This window comes from Haliotis asinina, chromosome 12 (genome assembly GCF_037392515.1).
Source record: "Haliotis asinina isolate JCU_RB_2024 chromosome 12, JCU_Hal_asi_v2, whole genome shotgun sequence".
Taxonomy (NCBI): Eukaryota; Metazoa; Mollusca; class Gastropoda; order Lepetellida; family Haliotidae; genus Haliotis; species Haliotis asinina.
In genome coordinates this window covers 36,111,067-36,137,722 of record NC_090291.1, presented here as the reverse complement: position 1 = coordinate 36,137,722, position 26,656 = coordinate 36,111,067, and the positions used below count along the sequence as shown (strand labels likewise).

Sequence of the window (26,656 nt, the reverse complement as noted above, 5' to 3'; positions counted from 1 at the left end):
ACAATGTGTGAAGCCCATTTTCTGGGGTCCCCCGGAGTGATATGGCTGGAATATTGCTAAAAGCGGCGTAAAACTAAACTCACTCACTCAGATACGGCATTCGCTTAAAATCGGAATTCATTACGTATGGATCAGAATACCCTGTTTAGATTGTTGCAGTTAATCCGCAGAGCAATTGTTGCTATATTTAATTGATCTTGTCATGTGTTGATGTATGTTTGAGTATAGTGAGTGGGATGGGAGGGCATGCTCTGTATCCAGTGTCTTTTTACATTATACTCGTTCCGCCATTATATCTATATCCTTCTCCCGGTAGTTGCGTCCACGCCCAGTCTTGATGTCGACCAACATGTTGTGAGTGAAATATTTACAGCGCCGTTAACTTCTGGTCTCTCCATTATTTACACATGATGTTTACATTTTTTAAAATATGTTTTAAAATTCTACAGCAATTATTAAAAAAAATATTATTTTTAATTCATCTTAAACATTAGGTTTCTGTCATGAACAACATGTGCTACTACCATATTAAGTTTTGTGTTGTTGTTTTACGCCGCATCAACACTTTGGCCTTCTTTATATTGTAAGCAGCCGAGGCTGACAAGACAAAGATTGAACTCATGTCGATCTACTTAATCGGAATGATATTACGTTGATATGATCAACTTCATTGAGGCTTACCCTGCACACCCCGTTAGTTGCCTCTTTTGACAAGCATGGCTTGCTGAAGAGCAATTTTAACCCAGGTCTCCATCTTAAACATTTATGGGATTAGTAAGCTATAACAGGGCACTACAGGGTCATACCGATTTAGTTATATCTTCTTTGGTCACTAGGTTTCCCGTTGTCCCAGCTGGTCAAGAAAGCTGTTTTAAGACGTTTCTTCACAGTATCACTACCGATGCAGTAAAACTATTGGTATTGAATTTAATACCAGCCAAAGCGAAAAATCTGTTTACTCATGGGATAAATCAATCCTTAATCTCCATAAAAATCTATTCAACGATTGAATATCCCAGGACAAGGTTTAAGTTTGACTAATATATTTTCGAAACTGACGTTAAACACCGTTCACGCACGCATGCATGTAACGGTATTATTCACAGTTTGTTCAAATCACCATGGTGAAATATGCTCAACCCAAAAAAGAAAATGAAACATACATGATCAATTTTATTTGGTTAATAAATGAGGATTGAAATTCCTCCCCAGTCAACAAATCATACCTCTTTATATCGCTGATATCGTTCAATGGATCGGAATCTCAACCTCCTTATAGCGATTATTACCATGGCTTTATTAGCAAGCCGAACAAAGACTCGGGATTCAGGTAATGCTAGGAGTCTCTACATGCTGTGAAGTCGTTGTGTACCAGGTGTGTTATTGCCGACACAATCTAAACAGCGCCTCTGTACCGTCAGTGTTGTCGGACTCCACATAGCTAATAATTGGCCTTCACGAGCCCGCTCAAACCGGACTATTTACATTCGCAGCATAATTGAAGGCGGGCTAGGTGCTCCAGGCCACCTCGATGCTGTGACGGACAGCGGTCAGGAGATCTGAGGATATGAATATATCGTCTTTGTAAACACGTGGATTATAGGAAGTGTGGATTATCGCTGAGACCAGCTTATCGGAGGATGGAGAGCCCGTTGGGCTGACTGACACCTTGACCCGTGTCCGGAGCGAGTGGAGGGTTTATCAGCACGTTCGGCAAACATTGATGGGAAGGCGTATAGTTTGGTTCGAGACAGTTCAGCGATCCACCCACGCATGTATACTTGAGAGAGCGTGTGACATTCTATTGTGTATCACCTCGTCGCTGGACGCTGTAAAGAGACTCAGGTAACCGTCGTGACTCACATCACACCTGGCCTTGTACTCATTCACCCTTGTCTGCGCGTTGCGGACAGCTGATGCCTATACCCTACTTCTACACGTTGTTTAAACCACGTATGGATTACATATGTAAAGATTTGTCACCTCCTTCCGTTTTTATCTCAACCAGGATCACCCGGAAGTTAATACCTGACGACAGACGACAATCGCAGTTGAAGCAGACGACACAGTGATGGATACTGCGTTGAACGTGTTGTTGAAGAGATAAAGCGTAGTTCGATAGGCGGTAAGTAATTTAACAAATTACATCTTTTATTGATACTGACAGCTGTGATAACCTAGAGATATATCTGGGAGATTGAGATTGGCATACCTTCCTTATACTCCTGACAGCGTGAACACAGCATCATGCTAACTGGCTCGAACACTGAAGATACTATTATGCGCCATTAAGCTTGACTTCGCCCGATCAATGGCACCTCTCAGGTATGGCTATCACTGAAAGCCTGGTTAAATACGGCGTGCAGCGCGTTTTGTGATTGTCGATTTTATCAATATTCACCATACTCTGTTAAAATGGCTCTAGGAATTCCCTTCTAGCCTGGGGCAAATTTAGCCATTTGTGATTTTGTAAATGGACATACACAATGGATTTCATGCAGAGATACAAACGTTCAGCATAGACTTCGATATCTGACAGTTAGTTCCTCGAGACCTTTAATAAGAGTAGAACTTTTCAAGGACGGAAAGTTGCAATGGATTGTGATATACTATGGCTGATCGACGCCATTGTTGTCGAAATGATTAAGACTCATCTTTTATGTGCATGCAGCCGTTTTGTTAGACAAGCAAGAATCAGCTGTTAACGATGTCAGCAGAAACTAGTGCTAAAGTCAGTTTAACCCTTCCAACCTCTTTCAATGAGGAGACGCAAATGCTGTTAGCTCTTTATCATAATTACAGGCATCACTGCCATTTCGATCAAGGCGGTAGTTTGAGCTGGTGGTTGATGCGTCTATTTGCAAGCGGTTGAAAATGAGGGTTCGATTCTCATCATATGAACCATTTGTTAAGCCGATCCTACTTGCTGCGGTGCTGCGAATTAAACGTAAACACTCAGTCATCACCCATCTTGACGTTACAGAAACTATGCTCCATTTAGAGGGACGTTTGGGTAACCCAGTGGTTAAAGCGTTCGTTTGTCACGCTTAAGGACCGGGTTCGATTCCCCACTTGGGTACAAAGTGAAGTCTATATCTGGTGTCCGTCGCCGTGATATTGATGGAATATTGCTAAAAGCGATGAACTAAACTCACTCATTCCATATAGAAGCCAAAGTAACACATCCTTCTACCAGGCAACAGAAACTAAACACTGAGAATTGATAGTGGCGAAACATGACACAAGTAAGAACAGGTTATCCGATTAAAATGTATTTTATGTGAATGTCATGACTTACCTTGGAACGCCGTGTTTGCAGAGTGTTTCATATAAATGTTTGTTAATGTTTTGTCCACTCCCGTATTAAAAATGTATCAGTCTTCCATTGCAGTGCAATCTCAGTGGGTTAGACCATTTGTCATACTTTTGTCGTCTAAAACTGCTAAACGGTTAAAAAAGCAGACTGTCAGACATGTAAATGCATGCAGATTGGTGGTATATTAGATAGCTAGGTGGTATATTAGTTTAATTAGCTTGAAACACGCCAAGCTAATCTGACCCTCCAGTAGGAATAGAGCGCATACCACGCATAACACATCTGACCTACCTATCTCTGTATGCTTATCTCCTAAACCACGTCCAACTCATCATGTCCTCCAGTCTCTCTGTGTTGTGGTGCATACCATGTCAAACGCATCTTGTACATCAGGCTCTATGTGTTATATTGCATACCATGTCAAACGCACCTTGTACATCAGGCTCTATGTGCTATAGTGCATACCATGTCAAACGCATTTTGTACATCAGGCTCTATGTGTTATAGTGCATACCATGTCAAACGCACCTTGTACATCAGGCTCTATGTGTTATAGTCCATACCACATGCACGTCAAGCAAATCAAACGCATCGACCCTCATGCATTACAGCGCATACCACTTCAAACACATCTAGTCGACCGATGTATATATGTTTATAGTGCATACCACGTCAAACAAATCTGGGGGTTTTTTTGCATGTTTTCTAGTGCATATCTGACCTAGCGTTTCATGTGAACCAAATCAAACACAACAGTCTCCTTGTTATAGTGCACACCACGTGAAACACATCTATCTAACAAATCGTGATCGCTGATTGTACCTATGATTCAAGTCTGTTTATGATGACTGACCTTGTAACTGAAATATGGCTGGGGCGAGGGATGTTGAAGTGGGGCATATCACATTAATGACCCACATACACTATATGCTTTGTTTTGAAACGTTTTGGATGTTTTTAAACGCCACAATCGATAATATTCAAGCTATATGGCGATGGCCTGTAAATAATCAAGTCTGGACCAGATAATCGGGTAATAAACATCATGAGCATCTATCTGCGCATTTAGGATGCGATGACATGTGTCAACCAAGTCAGCGAGCCTGACCACCCGATCCCTTTAGTCGCCTCTCACGACAACCATGGGTTCCTCAAGATCAATTCTGAACCGGATGTTTGAAAAATATAACCTCCACATCTATGTCAGTGGTGTCAACACTTTCTGCATACGCTCGTAAATTCAAACGTATCACCATGTAGCAGGTGTTGAATTTTAATGGTGGCAACGAGGGCACCAGGTGCTCAGCCTGAAACCTTCTCGCACGCGACTGTTCCGCTCAGGAAAACATCCAATACGTACTACCGGAACACGTGTAAAAACAAAGCAGATTTTGCTTTGCAAAGCAAAGACCTTCAAAAGTGTCCCTTGTCCCTCAATGGGACTTCCTACTTCGTGTCGGAGAGTAATAAAGTAGCTCGGCCATCCAACAAAACCTGACACACTATATTTTATGTAGGCTATTTAGAATGTTTGCATCTATAGGCAGCTTTATTACTGCCCTGAGATTGATGGCTGCGTACGCAGTCTAAAAATATACTTATCTCATACGTAGGGCCTGTCAAACAACACTAGTCGTGCGACGTGAACATTTTAATTACGACAAACCACGCGTTATATTTCCCCTATTACTGACGTTAAATAATCTGGGGTGTTGTTCGCATTAACTCGCGTACCACCGTTGGTAGTTTATGAAGAATTAAAAGATTCAGATTTGATGTGCTATCGGATTGAGGGGTAATTTTATGGGAAGCGGTCGTACTTAACATACCGTTCATACCGAGAGGGCGCTGGGTGTGGATGGGGCACATACTAGTAGTCAGTTATTACCGTTATTTCAGCTCAGAGCTGCACATATTCAAGTGTTAAATTACAGAGAGTTAGGTGATGTCCCTGTGGTATCGCAGTAAATAACTCCCTCTCCCAGGAAATCCATCGGTCGACTACATGAGCACAGATGTGCGCTGTCCAGAAACGAAGGCAGAGTGTGGACGTGTGGGAGGTATTTTTGATGCTGCTAAAAATTGTTTTAGCAATATTCCCGCAGTGCAGTACCACGGGGGTGGGTGGGGTGGGGTTTTAATTTAACCTGCGTCTTCGATGTGAAGAGCGAATCCATCGCCTCTCAAACATTTAAACATTTGACACTTAGTGCTGAGGAGCGATAGCATAGCCTAGTAATTAAACGGTTCGCTCGTCACGCCAAAGGCCCGGGTTCGACACCCCCACACCGGTACAATGTGTGACGCCCATTTCAGGTGTCCCCCGTCGTGATATAGCTGGAATATTGCTAAATGCGCCGTCTCAAACTTACCCACACACTCACTTAGTGTCGACCAGGGACAGTTTGGTTTTGCCATTCCTGTTGAATGCAAACTTTCGGTCTTCACGCAAATGGACTTCCTGATTTCCCTGTATGAAGAATATGAGCGACGTAAAACCTCTGAATAAGTGCTCACTTTAAGAGGCAAAGAAAATGAACTAAACTGGGTAATTCGAAATTGAATTAAAATAGTAACATAAAACCGAAATTGTATTTTAAGTGTTGTTTTACAGGAGATTGTAAAACATATCGATCCTAAGCGAGGTCAAGCATTACTTTTTTGTAGCAGAATGATGTGCTAGGACGTTCATTAACGCGACCTTATTTAAACAGCTGTGCAAGAGACATCCGTAGACGAGAGTGGGGGATAAATAATAATGTGTATTGATTTACACATAACAGAAAATCCTGTTAACATGAAGCGATATTGGTTGCCCTGTGTTATAAAGATATACAGAAAAACACAATGCACTCGGGGTGGTGGGGTAGCCCAGTGGCTAAAGCGTACTCTCTTCACGCCAAAGGTCCGAGTTCGATTCCCCTCGTGATTACAATGTGTGGAGCCCATTTCTGTTCTCCCCGCCCTAATGTTGCTTGAATATTGCTAAAAGCGGCATAAAACATATTCACTTACCATATTCACCGTCATACTTCCACCTCCGGAAGTGACGAAATGGCAAGCATTATGCAAATGATGATGACGTCATTTACGTCTTGTGAAATTTCACACGCCGACGGCAGGAAGCCTTCTCCATCATGGAGATCCCCTTACTTCGTAAACGGTCTGTATGGACCTTAAAGGGAGAAAAGTAGTTAGCAACAAAGCTCAAAACATTTCAACCACCCGCCTATGGAATACCAAACACCTTCTAACAGGCAATTAACACACAAAGAATATCAAAACTCCAATCCTTGATGGTTAGAACGCGCGTTCGCCATGTCGCCGCCTGAACGCGTCTGTCGTAAAACAGTAACAGCTAAACACCCGAACACGCGCTAAGGAATATCAATATTTAATATTTCATTCACATAGTCACGCTCTGTTGCATATGAAGTTAATGGGGCGAGGTAACATCGTGTTTATATGCAGTGACTACCCTTTAGGACTACCGCGTAATTATAAAATTGCTTTCCAAATTACCCAGGCAAAAATAAAGGGAGATGTTTCGCCTGATAAGGTTGACAAAGGATGGTGTGTGTACCCGAGCGTGTGGAAAAGACTGTCTGTATGTGATGGAGTGAGAAGCTCATTAGTTGAGGATACACCGAGGTGATCACTATAGTATGATGGGCGCTCACACTCAGCGTGATCATATTAGTGGTGATGTTAGTTGCGAGCTAGTGTAGTTCTCTACTGACAGAGGAGGATGGTGACCGAGGCGTAGAACAGGTATTGTGGCTACTTCACATTTTGTCCCGGTAATCTGAATTTGATTTGCTTTCTACAGGTAAATTAGTTTCTGCAGCCGATCGGATACCATATGCTTCGTTCGCTTTTCACGCGTAACATCAGGGCTCTGTGTCTCGCTATAAGACTCTTCACGTTGATGGTGCACGTCCAGTGGCATGCGTGATATGATGGATGTATCCGAAGCACGCGAGACATTACACGTGAGTTCACCTACGAGCGATCTGTCGAAGAAAGACGTTATTCTCATACATCACATATCGTGACACGGATAACATAGCTATTTGTGTATTTTACGAGCGAGTGAGTTTAGTTTTACACCGCTTTTAGCAATATTCCAACAAAAACAAGGCGGGGATACCAGAAATGGCCTTTGTACCCATGTTGGGAATCGATCCCGGGTCATCAACGTAACAAGCAAACGCTTTGACCATCAGGCTACCCCACTGCTCCTGTTTTGTACAACAACGAAGAAGATACAAGCATATGTGTACGTAGGTGATAGATTTCTTGATACCTTTGACTGATTTTAAAGTAAGTGGTACACAAGTCGATTTCAGATTTGAATTAAGGTTTCTTCTGTGGAACTATTACAAACTGTTCAGGAAGATATTTATTCTACGGGCTGCTCGACTTGGGAATGTCAAATGGACGTGATATTCATTCTCCAGTGCTTATTACAAAAGGTATATTGTGTCTTAGATCTACCATTGCTTCTCATTCTTCCAGTTTCCATGGGTAATTTTTGATTAGCTGTTCTAAAGCGGATTTGCCATGTTCCAGGATTTGGAGTCGTTCCGAAAGATAAGAATCCAAATGATTTTTCTTGTCAAAAACGTTTGTAATATGTGTCTCATGAAGCAGCATTTTCTGTTGCACTCCAAGATTGATAACACTGGTAAATTAGAATCCTTTCAACTGTTGTTTTTACAACATTTGTAGTAACAATGAACTCTGATACCCATCCGTAATGGGAGCGATGGGGTAGTCTAGTGGTTAAATCGTTCGCTCGTCGCGCTGAAGGTCCGGGTTCAATTCACCTCATGGGTACAATGTATGAATCCCATTTCTGGTGTCCCCTGCCGTGATATTGCTGGAATATTGCTAAAATCGGAGTAAAACCCAGGCGTAATAAGCCAGGCTACTTCCCATTGCTCTAAAATGGCTACACGTTTAATCTTTATATGACAGCTTGTAACCATGTTGAATTTTGAATTATCTGTGTATGCTTATACACATGGCATTTCGATATACATTAAGTGGCATTTACTCTTTGATTAATGCACATAGTATGTCTCTAATTGACCTATCTAGACTTCTTAGCAGTCCTCCTACTGCCTTCTATTTGTTTGTCAACCGATAGCGCTGATCCTGCATCGTTCGGTATATAAACACAGAGCTGATAAAAATGGTAGCAATTATCCGGACTTTGACATTTAATCCACTACCTTGACACTATCTTCCGCCTGTCGTAATGACTATCATGGTATAAGGGGCTGTATCAGGCCCTTATCGGTTGTTGTCGCCATACTAGAGATTTACCGTCCGACGGATTTCTGTCTCTCGCTTCACTATTGATTACAGCGCACGGTCGCTAGCGCAGCTGACCAATGCATCTGACAGGACGACTGATCGAAATCGGTTGTATTTGATGACTAGTTATTGTGTATGGATTGTGCAGTATTTAAAATGAACTTCTTCATTAATTTACAATAACAGTTCCCCGGTCACCGAAATTCAAGGGCGCGTGAAATTTTGTTCATAACAAAGGGGCGTTGAAAATACGTCAATTTGTTTATAATACAGCCAAAAAAATTGAGGTAATAGTGCACGAGATGAATGGCCGAGTCTTCTCTAATGCCTTCAGAGTTACGCCACTTTGGAAAGTCGGGAACATCGTATGGTGGCCCTCGTAATGCTTCTTTCCCATTATCCGTTTCACTCCAAAGCGATTGAGGTACCTGAGGATTGTGACACGACATGCAGCGATAAACATCCTACATCAGCCTCGACGACTTGCTTGATGTATGCCATTATATTCGAATCCGTAGGTCGATGCTGATGATATCTGACAATCCAGATTATTTACATACCGTACATACCGCCGTCATATACATAGAAAGTTGTTGATTGCAGCGTAATGAAACGAACAACAACGGTTTGGGTTTTGTTCTCACAATGAGCTGCAACACAGCTGCACGGCAACAAATTGGCTAAACATATAAAAGAATTACAAATGTTACCAAAACGACTCAAGACTGAAAACAGTCACTGGGTAAAAATGTAAACGTTCAGTCCAAATACGGTTATGGTTATAAATCATAAATCACGAGCACTCTTTTGTTTCTGTTTCACACCATAAAACGCGAGTCTATACACTTACAAATAGGCGGATCCAGAGGGGCTCTCTCTCTCCCTCTCTCTCTCTCCCTCTCTCTCTCTCTCTCTTTCTCTCTCTCTCTCTCCCTCTCTCTCTCTCTCTCTCTCTCTCTTTCTCTCTCTCTCTCCCTCTCTCTCTCTCTTTCTCTCTCTCTCTCTCTCTCTCTCTCTCTCTCTCTCTCTCTCTCTCTCTCCACCCCTCTTCTAAACAAGCCGTACCTGCAGTGTAGACTGTGGTATCCATTTCGATATACAAAAGACCCTTAACAAAATGCAGCTACTCACTACACAACAGCTAGGCCACTTCACTAATGTAGAGTTTCGTTTTATCCCTCATAAACATTAAGAAAAAGATCAGAGATATCGGGTATCTCAGCTTTAAGTGCAGGTTAAGTAGCGGCTACTGCTTAAGCAGACAACGGATACATGAGAGAGTAATGAAATCTTATCGCCATGTTCGAAAGTACCCGTCTTATAACAGCTTTCTTGAACATCTGGGTAGACTAACAAATAGTCTCTGAAAGGAACATAATTTACTGGAAAAAAACGTTCATAGTGAAAAAAAATAATATAATGAAATGGAGCCCTGAGACTTCCTTCATTTTCCTGAAGCTAAGGAAATCTAGACTTGCCACATTTTCTAGACTTGCGTGGGCTTTCTTGGATATATTTACTTCAGGGTCTGTACGACAGACTAACATCTGGGATACGCAGGAAGCTCAGCTAGTTGTCAAACACTACATGACTGGACTGAGTCGTTATGACCCTGTAGTGTCCTATTACACTTTACCAGTTCCATCAATATTTAATATGGAGATTCGGGTCAAAAGTGCTGTTCAGCAAACCATGCTTGTCACAAGAGGCAGCTTACAGGGTAGCCTAATGGTTAAAACCTGCGCTTTTTACACCGAAGACAATGGTTCCATTTCCCACATGGGTGGAATGTGTGATACCCATTTCTGTGTCCCCAGTCGTGATGGTGTTGGAATATTGCTACAAGCGGTGTAGAGCCCCCTCTCTCCCTCCCTCCCTCACCCACTCACTCACACACAATATGTCCCACAACATATCCCATAGTGTATGGTTTCTGGGGTCCGCGGTGACCGGGCTACTAATCCAGGTAGTACACAGGTACTGACCGTCAGCTGTCCCCCGTTAATCCCTCCAGTAAACCCCGTATTACCTGCTATTGGTCGCCAAAACCCTCACAGGGTCAGTATGCAGGTGCGTTAGTTAGGTTTCTTTTGCGAATCAGAGAAACGTTGTAGTCTTCTAGATGTGATCCTGAAACAACATCACATTTCACGAGGACGGTATCTCGGCAGCAGTCAAACATCAAAGCACATACGGGTAAATGCAAATGTAGGTGATACCTGCGGGTGACGTCATCTCTCACACCTGTGTTTCCGCTCCTCGGCACAGCTGCGTTAATATCAACGGGCGTGAAGGCCGGGGGAGGTGAACACGTATCATTAACACAGAGACGTGACATTCGGTCTTACATGTATCCATGTTCACTCATTATCGGTTCAGTAGAACAAATGTGTATAATAGCCTTTGTGATCTGGTAGTTTTAGTGAAGTGATAACAAAGTTTCGATTTGAACGAGTGCTGGGGATTTTATCGCAATTTATCCTTCTGGTATATCACGAGAGTTTAGCAATACCTCGAGACAATGTCACGTTCTAACATTCTTGCATCATTTCACATACACGCGCGCGCACGTAGATATACAACCATGGAGATTCGAACCCAGACTTATTATGGCAATCAAACGCTTTTTTATTGGGGTATACTACCACTTGAAATTAGACTTAATAACTCGAGTTTAATCAATAATTCATCACGACAATATAAGCGGAAAACTTAAACGGACAAATGTCACAAAACGTTTATTGATCGTAAACATTTCGAACTTCTGACTCGATCATATGATAAGATATCCTGGCATATACAAGGGAGGTAACTCCGTACAGCTAACTGCGTCTCCAAAAACCTTGTGTCCAAATAAGTGAAGATCATTTCTTGTGTTCTCCGCCGTGATATTTCTAAATATTCAGTACTTTGATATTCCTTGCCCAGGGGCGGTGAGGTAGTCTAGTGGCTAAAGCGTTTGCTCGTCACGCCGAAGACCCGGGTTGGATACAATGTGTGAAGACCATTACTTGTATCCCTCGTCGTGATAATGCTGGAATATTGTTAAAGACCGGCGTAGACCCAAACTCATTCACTCGTATCTAACTCTCTACAACGACAAAGCGCAAGCAGCTGTCCGACAAAAGCGTCATTTTCGACAGTAAAAGGTCCTAGGGCAGGAACAGACGTTAAGATTCACCTTAGAGCACGTCAGAATGCACATCCTAACGTCAACCGCTATTACTAGAATGTGGCGTTGATTGGATTTATATTGGAGTACAATTATCACCTAGCAAAGCCTGCCATAGGTATGTCTGAGCCTCTATTTATATACGCGACTAGGAGAAAGACGGAAATGAAACACAAACCTCCAACAGAGAATGTTTCTGTAAACACGATGGCAAACAAGACGTTTTGTGCCTGAAGGTATTCGCGGGGCTCAAGGAACGACGGTATTTTACGTCATCAGCTGCGTGTTGCATATACATGTACTACTGACTAGTAATCTGAATGTCTTTCCCTAAGTGGGTGAGTTTAGTTTTACACTGCTTTTATCTATATTCCAGCAACATCACGTCGGGGGACACCAGAAATGGGCTTCACGCATTGTACCCATGTGGGGATTCGAACCCGGATCTTCGGCGTGACGAGCGAACGCGTTATCCATAAGACTACCTCATCGCCCCATCATCATTACTTTTAAATCTTATTGGGGTGGAGTGATAACTTAGTGGTTAAATTTCAAATAAAGCGTTGGCATGTCACGCCCAAGGCCCTGGTTTTTGATTCATCACATGGGATTCAATTTGATGCATAGTCCTGTTAGTTCTCCCAAGATAGTGGAGAAAGTCATGTTCCATGTAACCATGTGTGTGTGCTTAGCATACCGTGAGTGCTTTAGGTGAGTTTAAACTTTTGATGGGTAGTGTGTAATGTTTGAGTATTAGAATAAAGATTCAGAACATCCGTATACCAAAATTATCCCTGCTTTGGTCATTTTATCTTACTGTTTAGAATTCCATGACATGTACAGTTATCGTCATTCCACCAATGTCCGTTTATGGTGAATGATGTGTATTTCGTCAGTTAAATTAACACTCCAGAAATATATCGAGACGACGGATAAAACCGATATGATTCGAAGTACTGAGCAATATTCTGTCTTCTGGAAATGTTCGAGTCTCGATAAACAATCCAATGATTGACATCATGAGCATTGATATGATGACAATCACGTCAGCTAACCTTACGGCCTGATTTCGTTAGTCATTTTTGAACTATAAGCACGGTTTGCAAAGACTGTGCCTGATCTTCACGGGTCGTAAATCACATGAGGATTCAAACCTTCGACATGAACTGAAAAATCTTTAACCACATAGCTCCCCTCTTCTCCACGGAAATATGAGGACAGATTCGGACAGGTTCTCCCGTGGGCTTTGCAGCAGGATATGCTAACGTTTTCGCCAGTGAGTGGATTTGATTTTACGCCGCTTTTAGCAACATTCCAGCAATATCACGGAGATGGAGACCAGAAATGGACTTCACACTATGTTTCAAAGATTCATTCATATATTTTCACCGCTATTTTGAATCAGTTTCGTCGGATAATTGAGACTGGCCATTCTCTGTCCTTACACAAAATCAAATGTCTCAGCATCCCTTGCAAAAACTGAGTAATACAACAACATTTTCGAGGAATGGGGATAGTGAGATTACTTCAACAATGCAAAGAGAATGCGTTATTCGCGGAAGATTCAGAAAGAACGGTGTCACCTGGGCTCACATTTCTGGGACATTCTATCACCTAAATCAAATTATCCTTCATCATCTGCTGTCGTATTAAAAAGCGTATTCGTCGAGTTGGTGGAACACAATTCTGGTCTAGCGTTTATGGCACCAAATTCAGCAAAGCAAAATATTATACTTTCCTTCCTATGTTTCTATTGGCGGCGATATATAATTGCCTTGGTGCAGCGCCCACTGTCAGCAGATCGTATTTTCAGAAGGTCAGCGGAGTATCTGATAATCCTGAGGAATTTCAGTGAAGCAGAATACCAAATTACGCCACGCTCCAAGAAGTTTATTTTCGGAGTTCCATCTAAATTTCAAATATTAGCCCGTGCAATATTAATCCACTTGACGGGGGAATTATTATTGATTTATGACAAGAAAAAGTAACGAGTGTTCATTGTGACATCATTTCGGTGATGGAGTCCGTCTGGTGGACACGTACATGTATGTTATGACGCCGAGACATTCATAAATCAAGATGGCGTCTGGACTAAGCACTCGCTTATCAGCCGACACATACAACAAGACCTAAGACTGGTACATCATGACGGACAAACATTTGTGCTGATGGTTTTAGTGGCAGTATACACCTATGGGACAGTTGTCTTTCTATTTAGCGTTAACAATGGACACCTGATACAGCTGGCGTGAAACCTGCACGAACCACCATCTTTTGACCAAGTGAACAATGGCGTAACGGAACCTTCAAGATGTTATTTATTGCATATGTTTAGTATAAAAACATTTTCAGTTAAGAGTTTCAATCATTGTACACTCGAACTCCGTTATCATATTATTAAACACCATGAGCGAAAAGTACTTAGTTCTTTAAGAAGCAACGCGGAAATGTATGCATATCAATGACTTCAAGAGTAGCAGTTTAATTTCAACCACGTCTCAACAAAATTCAATGTCATTTCTTGGCCCTGCGGCAAAACATAACGCCATGTAATCAGCCATTGATAGTGATGTAAACTGGGGACTGTAGCCAGTTTTCTGAACACCCAGCCCAGGAGGATCGGAAACCTATTTTGCTGCATGATGTATTTTCCCCTGCGTAGCGGGTAAATTAGGGTTGAGCGGTTTCTATGTAATACCCCCTGAAACTCTATTTCAAATACTGTGTTGAATATGATCTCTCTGTTCCACTTTCCTTATTGTGGGAGCAATATCCTTATAGGGTGTTCTGTTGAACTCCGCTCTGCATTTCATTCAGTATTGTAATAGGTTTTTTTGAAGACGTAACCGTCGGTCCTTTGGCGTTCGTTTTGAAAATTAGATTGCTTTTTCAGCGCAGGAGGAACATTCCTTTACAATAAATGCTATTTGTATATTAATTGTACGGCGTGTGATACACCCATTGCGATGTAAAGTAGCTAGTCAGCTTTGCCCAGAGGACATTGTAGTCCGCTTCTTGCTTCTCTGGTATCTTTATCGCTTGCGTTATGCTGACGCCATTGATTCTGTATGCTTCAGAGAGGATAATTAAATGGATAGCAGTAAACTGAATATGGGCGTTATGGCATGGACAGAACAGCTTACAAAACAACCATAAATAGGTTAAGTGGATACTAAAGCAAGGTAAAAATCTAAAAAGATGTCAATATAAGCGACGTTATTCCTTCCAAGATTGTAAGAAATCTCTGCTAAAAGCAGGGTTTATTTAACGATTCGGACCAGATCAACGCCAGTGTATTGATGTGAACATTGTCAGATAATGATGGTACCAGGTGTTCGTGAAATGGTGGGCGTGTATGCTGCTTCATCGGGGGTGGTAGCGTCACGAACAGGGAGAATATTGTTCTGGAACACCGGAATGTAATATTATGGTACTAATCAAAACCTCTGTTGCTAACTGATGGGTTAAATGTGTACCATAAAACGTTTTGGAATGATTTACTAAGCTCTTGAAATGCTGGAACTCTGATTTAAAACGTCTGAACAATAGACGTATGACGCTAATTGACGCCTTTGTCGTATGGCAGCATGTGCTCGATTGTACCTCTAAAGGCTGGAACTGCTGGACTGTGTTAGTCACAAGGAAACTTTGACTACTTTTACTGCTACTTGTCGTCCCTTTTGTCATACAGTCCTGTGAATACTCTGTTGTCACTATAGAACGTACGATGACGATGTGGCTACTTCACATGTCTCGTATTTATGTGTTATTAGTTGCGCTCTGTGAAGTCTGTATAAGGGAACAGACTGTGTGACAATTATGATGACTCGATGGAGAAAGGTGGATGCTCTCTCTCTCTCTCTCTCTCTCTCTCTCTCTCTCTCTCTCTCTCTCTCGTGATCTGTCTGTCGCTCTCTTGATCTGATACTTGCGTATTGTTTGACGATTGAACAGCAATGATTAGGTTGGTAGTGCCAAATAGACTGAGATGAAAATAGAAACAGCAAAACCCATTCCACAGTCTCGTCAAAGGAGGTTAAAAGTTAGACCACGATACCAAACCTGAAATTTGATATGGCCACAAAGCAGCCATCTTTGATTTCCGATAATATAGTTATCAGAAAACCTTGCACGCAAAGCCACACCGGCTCAGGGGAAGAAAACTAACATCCGAAGTTCTAGATTGCCGTTTGCTTGTGAATTTGGTAAGACAGACCCATCATATCTGTCGAAATCGTAAAAGCACAACGTGGTTGTTCAAAATGCCCTGATTAAGGTCAGCAGTAAGATGTGTGTTCTGAACAGCCGGGCGAAGAACATCTGTGAAAGAGTCATCCTGCATATTCATTTGAGCTCAAGGTTTTGACATCGGGTCACATCCACTTGTGAAGCGGAAATGAAAATATCAATGGTAGTGGATCAACACTGGCATGCGGCTGTTGTATGTGGGAATCGCATGAATATCACTGCATACTGAAGAGGCGGGCTGGCATTAATCGGCCGAGTTCCCATACCATCCTATAAATAAAGACTAGTAGTTATTTCTTTGAGAATCAACATGGAAACATATGCACATCAAGGACTTCATTCGTTTCGCAACGGAATTCAATGTCATGTCCTGGATCCTGGTCCAGAAACCGTTCGTAACGATACGACCTATTTACAACATCGCTGACTTAAGAATGGTATAGTGCTACGAACCCTTTGTGGACAGGGTTCCTGGACCCACTTGCACAAAGCCATCTCAGTGCTGCGACTTTCTTAAGCCCATGTTGAAGAATGGGAGTTACAATTATTGTAGCGCTAAGATTGCCCCGTGCAATTCAGCCGTGGGCCTTTGACAGAACAAGGTTCTCATGCGTTTTCCTGAGATACATCATTCATCACAAACACGGTTTACTCTACTGAACGTATGAAATAAAATGATGTGCGTATGATAACAGTTTTCACAGTCGTGACGTGTGGGCGTGAACTGGCCGAGGGCAGACGAATGAAATCCAGTCCTTGGCGGAAACAACTGAACGTCATCATGTCCTGGCAAGACTTACACATAGAGGACATTACAGCAAGAACGGCTTTTCTGAAGTCATTAGTTTTGTCTGCCGTCTTAAAGAAGTAATATAAGTATCTCATCGAGACGAATCAATAGAATAGTTCTGGTTTCAGTACAGCTTCAGGACCTCGAAGTTTGGTGCAATTAGCATTTTAATCCGTGACTTGATTCTTTTCAAAGACATTGTAGCCGCGTGGGTATATCAAATACCCCTGTGGCTTCAAGACATGCTAATAAGTTCGATTTCATTGTATCTCAGTGTATTACTTCTTACTTATGAACAAGCCTTGTTAAATATTCAGTGTCTAATCCAAAAATACCTTGCATACTATATGAATGCAAACTACTCTCAAGTCAGTCATTAGAGAGTAATAGCAGCGAGGATTTGCCACAATGGAGATTTGACGTTCAACGTAATTTAACCTTCAAATAGCACATAACAAAGATCCAACTAAATAATTGTGTCTGAAACCGAGTTTCTTCAGCTGGAGCTAGTGTTCTAATCACGACAGAAGATTGTATCACGAACTGCTCTCATAAATCCCAGCATGTCCGTAGCCAAGATGGTTTAAGTGATAAAAGCAGTTGTCATGAAAATATTATGAGAGAGGCATATCATCTGACAATCTGTCTGAACGCGATATGCAGATTTGTGTAGCCATGTATGATAATTAGTGGGTTTGGGGCGTTGTCAGGGAAACCGTTTGAAATTATATATTTCTTTCCCGATGAACACGGAATGGGAATAACTGTTGTTTAGAAAATGTCAAGCGTGTTATTATTTGTTAGAACTGATTATAAGCGTAATGCTCTGTAGACAAGTCATTGCATGCCATGGACGTTTAGAGGTGAAGTTTCAGAACTGCATGAATACAGTCGATTGTTACATCGGCATTTCTCTGGATTATCATATACTATCTTAAAATAGCATCGTTGGGCTCTCTTAATACTCTTACTACGGAATAAGTGAGCCTATTTCGGGGTTAAAGGGAGGGATGGGGTAGTCCGGTTGTTAAAGCGTTCGCTCGTCACGCCGAAGACACGAGTTCCATTCCCCAAATGGGTACTATGTGTGACGCCTATTTCTGGTGTCCTTCGTTGGAATATTGATAGAATATTGGAAAAAGCGACGTAAAACAAAACTCACTCACTCATCTGACATTAATGACACGTGACTATGGTGACCGTTAAATCAAATGAAATTCTGCAAGATGTCACATCAGCACGGCAGTTTGCAACGTGTTTGACTGTGTCCAACAGGGTTTCACTACACCAAAATATTAACTGATCTACAGTCCCCACATTCACCATGCCCATGCATTTTAACGCTGCTTTCACTGCATCAGTGTCTAGAATCTAGTATCTAGTATCATCTGTGCCAATGGCAGTGTATGAAATAGTCTAAAGCTAGCCAGCCCGACGGTCTGGTTAAAAAATTGAAATAGCATGTTCCATGCATCTGAGAAAACATAATGACTGTTGTGAATATAATGTTAGACAGTAAATACATGTCTCAGATTCATTATGTTATTCTCTGGAACTAACAATTGAGTTATTTTCTTTGGATTGCCTGGTCTGGTTAACTTCATTTTGACCTGTTCACATTTTGAAGTTGTTAACCCCTGATGTCTGACTGAGTTTAGGACTATATTCACACACAGCCGACAGCTGCTCAATGGTGCTATCGAGTGTCCAGGTTAGAACCCGACTATCCCCGTATAAGGCGGTTTAATGAATCTGGCAATCAGACAGACTGACATGTTTACAGGACACCGTCTAGTCTGTCTCACGTTTCCTGAAACACATTATTCTCCCTTCCCTTCAGCCCTAAAACCCCAAATCAGTGAATGAATCTGACAATCAGGCTGGTTGACGTGTTCGATGTTTACAGGACACCGTCTAGTCTGTCGCACATTCCCTAACCGATATTAATCACCCTTCCCATCTGCCCTAAAACCCTAATAAAGCAAGTCTAGATTCCCGCAGATACTGAATCTCCGATGTATCCAACATCATACACCGAGAGTACTGCTAATTGCGTGAGTACTAGTGAGTATTGCCTGTCTCACAGTCCCTGGACCACATTATTTTGCCTAGTTTTTTGCCAAGCATTCTCTGCAGTGCTAAATCTCTGGTCTCCCCGGGGCTCCTTTTCTATGTCATTAAAATGGGTTTGTTTGTTACTATCAAAATTATATCTATTCAGAATAAGCCTTAGTCTATAACGAGTGATGCGTTGAGATTGCACCGATGACGAGGAACGTGTTTTCCTGCATGAAAAGGTTTCAGTGAATTATTGATGGTTTTACATGGTCCACCACGTGTTGCATTACATTTATATTGTGCAGCAAGGGTTCCACTACAACAGGATATGGTACCATGGATTTGGCATTATTTGTCTCGCTGAATAATTCATACTTTATAACTGCATGAAACGCAACAGCTTGAGATCCCCGTGGAATTCCAAATTAGAATACGTCCTCAGCAACCTGTGTTAAGTGGTCAGATTTGTTGGCTTGGTTATTTGCGAGTGGTCGTACTGCAACGGCGTGGAGGGATGTTCATCACATCGATCATTGGATTGTTTGCCCAGGTTGTCTTAAACAATGGACGAATTAGTTCGAGATTCATCACATAATTGATAACACTGCGCGTATTTTGTCAGACCCAACACCGTTGTCTTAATACAGTCAGGTTTATAAGAGACATATTTTAAAACACATGAAACTGTCTAATCAACACGAGACATGCTCCAAGACCAAGAATGCAGAGTTTTGTCTTTTAGCTGCCAGAGTAGATGATCAAGTGTAGAATAGTCAGAATCTCTATGATACAACAATGACACTGAGGGAAAATATATCGTTGCTGGAAGGACTCTTGTCCAGGTTAATTTCTATATATTGAATAGTGTGCTCTTTACAACATGGCGAAAAATCTTTAGTTATTACAGGGTTCCATTCAGAACAGGGAGATAAGGCTCTATGCAGAATTGATAAATGAGGTTCCATGTAGAATCGAGAAATGAGGTTCCATGCAGAACTGAAAAATGAGGTTCCACGCAGAATTGATAAACGAGGTTCCATGCAGAACTGAAAAATGAGGCTCCATATGCAGAAATGAGAAAACAGGTGTCATGCAGAAATGAGAAATGAGGTTCTATGCAGAATTGAGAAACGAGGTCACGCCATAACTAATCTCAAATAAACAACATCCTTGCTCTTACATTGTACTTCCCTGTATGAAGTCATGACATTGAAGCTAGTTTGTAGACCAAAACCCAGGGGAAACATTCTGGCATATACATCTGATTTCTGTAGCACGTTCGCGAATATAACCGAGGAATTCTGAATGTGAAAAAAAATGTTGTTATGGTAAGTTTATACATCCGGTCGTTTCTGTGCCATCGGATTTACGCCCATAGGTTTATTTCTGGGGCTATATTGTATTTCTTAAATGTTGTCAAGTACAGAGATAATTCCTGGTAAAGAAATACGACAGAATTGTTTTAAAAAGCTGACAAACAGTTGGTTCAAGAACACATAAATCCCTCAGTTTGATTGGACAATCAAAGGTCCATCTGACGCGAACTCTCTTGCTTGTGTCCTCTGAACTGGAGTCAGGAAAGCATGTTGTAGGAGTTCAAGATCGGGTTTTAATGAGGCTGGGTTATGAGGATCAACTGAGTAACGCCTCGGCAGAAACTGATTCAACTTACCATTAACTACAACATCCGCGACCTTCTACTGGAAATAACGACAATATAATTACGACAACCGACAGATGTGTACAATGAAATATCTTGATGACTGTTTACTCGCCGGCTTTATTCGACTGATGTCGGTGTTCCGGATCGAGCGTCTTCAGTTAGTTTACCGTCTCCAACGAGAAGAGTGGTTTAATGGGGAGGTAATACACACTGGCTAGGTCTATCCATAACGTAATTCAGAACCTTTTGCCTTCCATTTTAAGTATGTCATGCAATTGCTTTCCCCTTTACGATGTCGCTTTCGACCACAAAGAAAGACATTACCGCTGACGTATACATTCTATTTCCATGTAATAGAAGTTTATAGCCATTTTTTTCTTTTGCAGACGTTTTTATATCTATTTCTTGTATGAGATGCCTTTGACCGATTCCAAATACCATTTCCTGTTCCATGGTGGTGGATGTTTGTTGTGTAAAGACTTCTGTGGGTTATCGGGATGAAGATGTTGGATCTGTGGCTGCTGACAGTTGTACAAGCAATGTTTTACCGACTGTACGATCAATCACCATGTCTGTATTAAATGCCTTGTGGCGTGCGCTCCATCACTGTATCATATAACTGTTTATCTCCAACCTGTCCGGTCGCGAGTGAGTGACGACATTGCCTGATTAGGAGGATGATATAAACATATCAAAGACCGAATCTGTTGTGTATTTATTATCAAAGAATTAAGTGCATACAAACATAAATTTCTATCATCATGATAAAAGCTATGATCTAAACGATTATCAAAAATCAGCCTCGCAAAAGGAACGAGTCATTGAGGGTACCAAGTGGTGCTCTTCATTATATCGATTCAAACGCTATAAATGCAAACTCGTCTGTAGCTGATGTCTGTGAGTGGGTGAGCTTATTTGTGCGCCACTTTTAGCAATATTCCAGCAATATCAGGGGAGGGGACACCAGAAATAGGCTTCACACATTGTACCCATGTGGGGAATCGAAACTGTTTGGGGGATAGTGAGTGTTTAGGGTTGTTTTGTTTCATTCCACTCTCCGTAATATCACAGGTTTACGACGACGCTCAGCAGAATACTTCTAACCTGAACAAAACAGTCCCGTGGTTCAAATTGTGAACAACGACCGTTATTTCATATCGCATTGACCGCGATCCCGACTGCACATTACATGGCCCACAATCCTGATTTCCTATCACATTGCCCACAATATGTGTTCCAGTACGCCAGAACCTTCTGCATCACTATCCAGCCTGCATCTGACCACCCATTGATCCAATGTTGGTGAGTGTTGGCACCACTCCGGTAATGGCAGGAGGCACCAAGAACCGACTTATTGAGCCAATGAGGTGCATGAAGGCTTGCCTGACTGCCCACCGACCCAGTATGAGACCCCACCATCCAGAGACCATAGACCAAGCGGGATATGGTCTCTGCGCCAATACTCGTAGTCCCTATAAGCACTGGAGCCTCAGCCTCAACATGATCTCTGGACACATGTGGGTGATATATTGCTTCTTTAATGCATGCTTATCACAGAAAGAAGTGCCTGTTTCTGTTTCTGAACCGTTATTTTGTAGAAAGCTGAAATAAGCGAGATTGTTAATGACTGTTATGGAGCGAACGTGGCAGGGAAAAAGTCAGTTGTCGATGTTCAGTATATATAATTACAATGAGGGACTTGGTGGTGTGGTTGGAACGAGGAATTAGGGCCCAGGCATTGATTCCTTGCATTTACTCCAAAGCATTTCCACCAAGACAAGAATCAACACTTTTCTATCAATGACACTGTTTCACAATACGCTAATCAATGAATAGCTCAAGTGGAATGCTGTTAGAATACATTTTGTCCTCGCTTGACAGATTATAAAGTATTTGAGAGGAAGCACTTCGGGCGTTGTGGTAATGTCTGAAAGTCCCTGCATACAGAATGGCGATCAACAAAAGATTATGGTCGTTACAGAAAGTATCTCATCAAAGGGCTCCCACCCCTCAAAGATGATTAAATCCTTTTTTTCATCTCCCAGTTATTGGTGTGTCTCATGGGCAAATTATCCGATGTTTACCAGTAATCCTGAAGTAATAGCGCGTGATGGTCTCGTGCCGTCCGTGCAATGCGTGTGTTAACTTAGATAACTGAACACACATATCGACCAGTCTGGGCACACAGCTCTGAGAGGTCAACTTGATAAGTAAATACTGCATTTATGAATTTGTCCCTCTCTCCACGCGGAGTACGTCCGTATACTTAGTCTGATAAGACGCAATCTTCGTGCATTTGTGTCAAGAGTGTGTTCGTCTGCTGCCAAGGCCTGGAAGGTCCCGCGTTGATTCAAAAGCTACCTTCGGGATCATGTTCGTGACTGGACGTACACGTGGACGTTGAGGATAGCTGATGGGAATTCGCCATGTTGAAGAAATCACTTGTTTTTTTACGTAAAGTTATGTTTGTATTGACAAACGTCTTCAGGCTCCTTACCCGTGAAGGTCCAGGGGTAGAATGGGCTTTCAGCAACCCATGCTACTATGCTTGTCGTAAGAGGCGACGTACGGGATCAAGTGTTTAGTGGTCAGGCTGGCTGACTTGGCTGATACATGTTATCCCCCAATTGCGCAGATCGATGTTCATGTTGTTGGTGACTGGATTGTCTGGTCCAGACTCGATTATTTACAGACCGCCGCCATATAGCTGGAATATTGCCGAGTGCGGCGTAAAATTAAACTCACTCACTCTTCAGGTTCCTTGGTCTTTCTGCATCACATCCGTAGGCTGGATGTTGATTGGGTTACAACTGGTCTTCAGTAACCAATGCTTGTCGGAGGCGACTAACGGGATCGGGTTGTCAGACTCGTCGACTTGGACACATGTCACCGTATCCTGTTTGCGTAGATCACTGGATTGTCTGGCCCAGACTCGATTATTTACAGACCGCAACCATGTAGCTGGAATATTGCCGAGTGTGTCGTTAAACAACGACCAACTAACGAAGCTACACCTGAGAACGTCTTCACACAAACGTGATGGAGCCTCGCCAGCTTGTCAATCAACTATATGAATACACCTACGTCATGTGAGGACCCATGGGGCCAGAACATCCCTGTGATGTGTCCTCCTGTCGTCCGCTCTCGCACCGTATTCAAATCGGATCTCAATGTTTTTAATACGAAAAACCTCATAATGTGCCCGATGATCTTCTTACACTCCACTACCATGAATATCACTACATATCACCCACTCTAACACGTCATTTGAAAAGATTCATCTGTGTTTGATGTGATTGCAAAGTACTGCTAGTCAATCTCCTCTCCCTGTATGCACAGGGGAACGTATATTGGACATAATATCTTTACAGCCACGCCATTACATTCCCTCAGCCAACCCCTGTGCCACAACACTCAATGTGTGCACAATGCTGACGGCGAGCCGGATCAGCTAATGTAATAGATATACACAATTTCATTCGGCCACGGAGTGACTCCGTTCTCAGCAAATATATCACATTTCATCTCTTCAGTAAACTGTCTGGATTAATCCAAACATTATATATTCCATTGTCAGTCATTCTTTCGTCTCCGTGCGCCGAGCCGTGCCAGTCCTGACAAAATTTATATATTGGCCGTTATTTGATCAAGTTGAGTCATTGTCCGTTTCCGATCTAGATTCCGAGATTTGTAACTCTAACGGTGGAGACTGGGCTTTAGCGTGACTACATGGAGGTGCTCTCGTATTACGAAGATAGTTTCGCCGCCACTGTATTTAGAAATTCATTATATGACCCATTCAAATTACAAGTTTTCGATGTTGTATTTCATGGATTTGTGATCAGCATCCCAGTTGATACAACAGCAAGCGAGGAAAAACGAAACCGCCATCTTGTGTATTAAAATCGATTCAGGTTTCCTATTTCGATCAAAGATAACTTAGATATGATATAGTATAGGTATGGACGTTTTTGATCCTGTTAAGGAAAGTTGACTGTATATTTGTTTGGTAAAATATGCTTCATGAATTATAGCCTGTTGGAAGTGTGACCTGTGAAGATCCGGAATCGAATAGGCCTTCAGCAACCCATGCTTGCCATAAAAAGCGACTATGCATGTCCAAAGAGGCGACTTATGGAATCGGGTGGTTAGTCACTACGGTAACCTTAATGCATGTTACAGAAGGTCAGGGTAACCTTAGTAAAGGTTGCTTCGTGAAAAAGAGCCCCTGACCCGCGACGATCAGGGTTAAAATTGGTCTAACATCTAGTTTGGAAATTTCGTCTATAAAACCTTCCGATGCTAAAAGGTAAACACACCTATACCTCCAGAGTGTAAATCCCTGAAACCACGTCACCATTGTCTAGGGATAGGTCCATGCACATGATGCTTGTCGAGGAAGCCAACATCGGTGATTGCTCATAGTGTCAACCACTTGTCTTGAACGAACGCGCAAAGATCCGGGTTGGAACTGGTCTTCAGCAACCTAAGCATGACGCAAGAGGCTCGCTGACCTGGTTGACAGATGTCATCGTTTAACATATTCGTAGATCGATGCTCATGCTGTTGATCACTGGATTGTCTAGTCTAGACTCGATTATTCACAGACCGCTGTGATATAGCTGGACAATCAACCAACCACGTAATCCATATCCAACTAACACGCCATGCTGAAAGGGAAATAATGTCCAAGCAGCGTCACTCACTCACTCACTCACTTACTCACTCACTCACTACACAGTATAGAAATAAGCAGCCAGGGAAAGGCTACTCTTGTGTGAACAATGTTTCTGACAATTTACACACATTACGCACCTTGTAGTAGCAATCTACAGTCAGACCGCATTGCATACTGCCGATCTATTCCATAAACATATATTCCAAATTCACGCAACCAAACAATTACCAGCCATGAGAGTCTCAGGAGTTTGTTATTGGTCTTGTTCAGACGAGGAACTTTGGCTCAGACCCAAAAACAGGAATTCCTGTAAGCCACAGAGATGCCGCATGGAAATAACATCCTACTGATGCACACTCTAATTTGAATAAAAACGATTTTTGTGAAAGAAACAGACAGTATTATTCTGCATGAATGTTGGTACCAAGGTCAAAGGGTGTGCCGATGAAAACAAACGAAACTTCACAATCAAAGGGGAGTGTTTCCGGTAGGGGAAGGGAGAGATGGGTGTGTCGTCTTGTGCTCTTTTATTGTCGTGAAGAAAGGGATAGGATAGACGCTGGAGATATAAAGCATCATGTGGCCATTTGGACATCTTTCGGAAAAGGGATTAGTACTGTCTTAGGTCTCTGTACTTGACAATAAAGCTTTGCTTGGCCCAGCTGCTCTAAGAAATTCGACCAGGAGTTACGAAGGATTGCCTTTCAACTCAAGAGTCTTTAGGATTATAGACCTTTTGTTGTAGTGTTTATAGCGAGAACCGCCACAGTAGATTATGTGCATCTTGTGTAGTTCGCTATATGTTCTAAACCTTCACCCTCACTCAGATGTCAATGGAGCCACAATACGGTCTGTACCTCCCTTAAGTGACCAAGGGTCCGCTGATCGTTATCAGAATTATGATTTCGTTCTTTTCGACCCTGGCCTCTGGTTTATTTTTTCACTGGTGTAAGACGACAATCCAGTGATATCATCTGTACAGGCCTACGCAGCTGGAATACAACGACATGCATCAATAAAGTCACTTTGTCCAACACGGGAAGCTGACAGCCGACCATCTTCACGGGCATATTCCCCGTTAAGCTGACTTACAATGATATAGATGTCAAACTGTGTTCACAACCACAGGATCTAGACTTCCGTAAGGCTGGCAACATTATATATGAAAATGACCAGTGGTTTGTCTTGTTTCACTTCAAATTGGGGAAATTCCTACCGTTTATCAATGTTATGGAATGTTGAACCAGGCATTGTATCTGATGAAGACTGTGATACCTAAGGCTTGAGAATATGTATATTTATCAACGTGGTTTATGTAATCGGCCATATTACGTATTACGTATTGGCCAGATGTGACTAATTCTACTTCTACGTAAGTGGGTTTTGTAACACTGAAGTTTATAACATAT

At 42.1% G+C, this 26,656-nt stretch overlaps 1 protein-coding gene across 2 annotated transcripts in view; it reads left to right on the top strand.

The window, feature by feature from the left end:
* The first annotated feature begins 2,008 nt into the window (after positions 1-2,008).
* The window catches only part of LOC137258332 (uncharacterized), an 83,889-nt gene continuing 59,241 nt past the window's right edge, over positions 2,009-26,656 (top strand). The window contains exons 1-2 of one of the 2 annotated variants that reach the window (XR_010954626.1): positions 2,060-2,125; positions 21,810-21,842. The gene's annotated coding sequence lies outside the window, so the exon portion shown is untranslated. Of the gene's footprint in view, positions 2,126-21,809; positions 21,843-26,656 lie in introns of those variants that run through there. The other variant, XM_067795971.1, reaches the window with a different exon arrangement.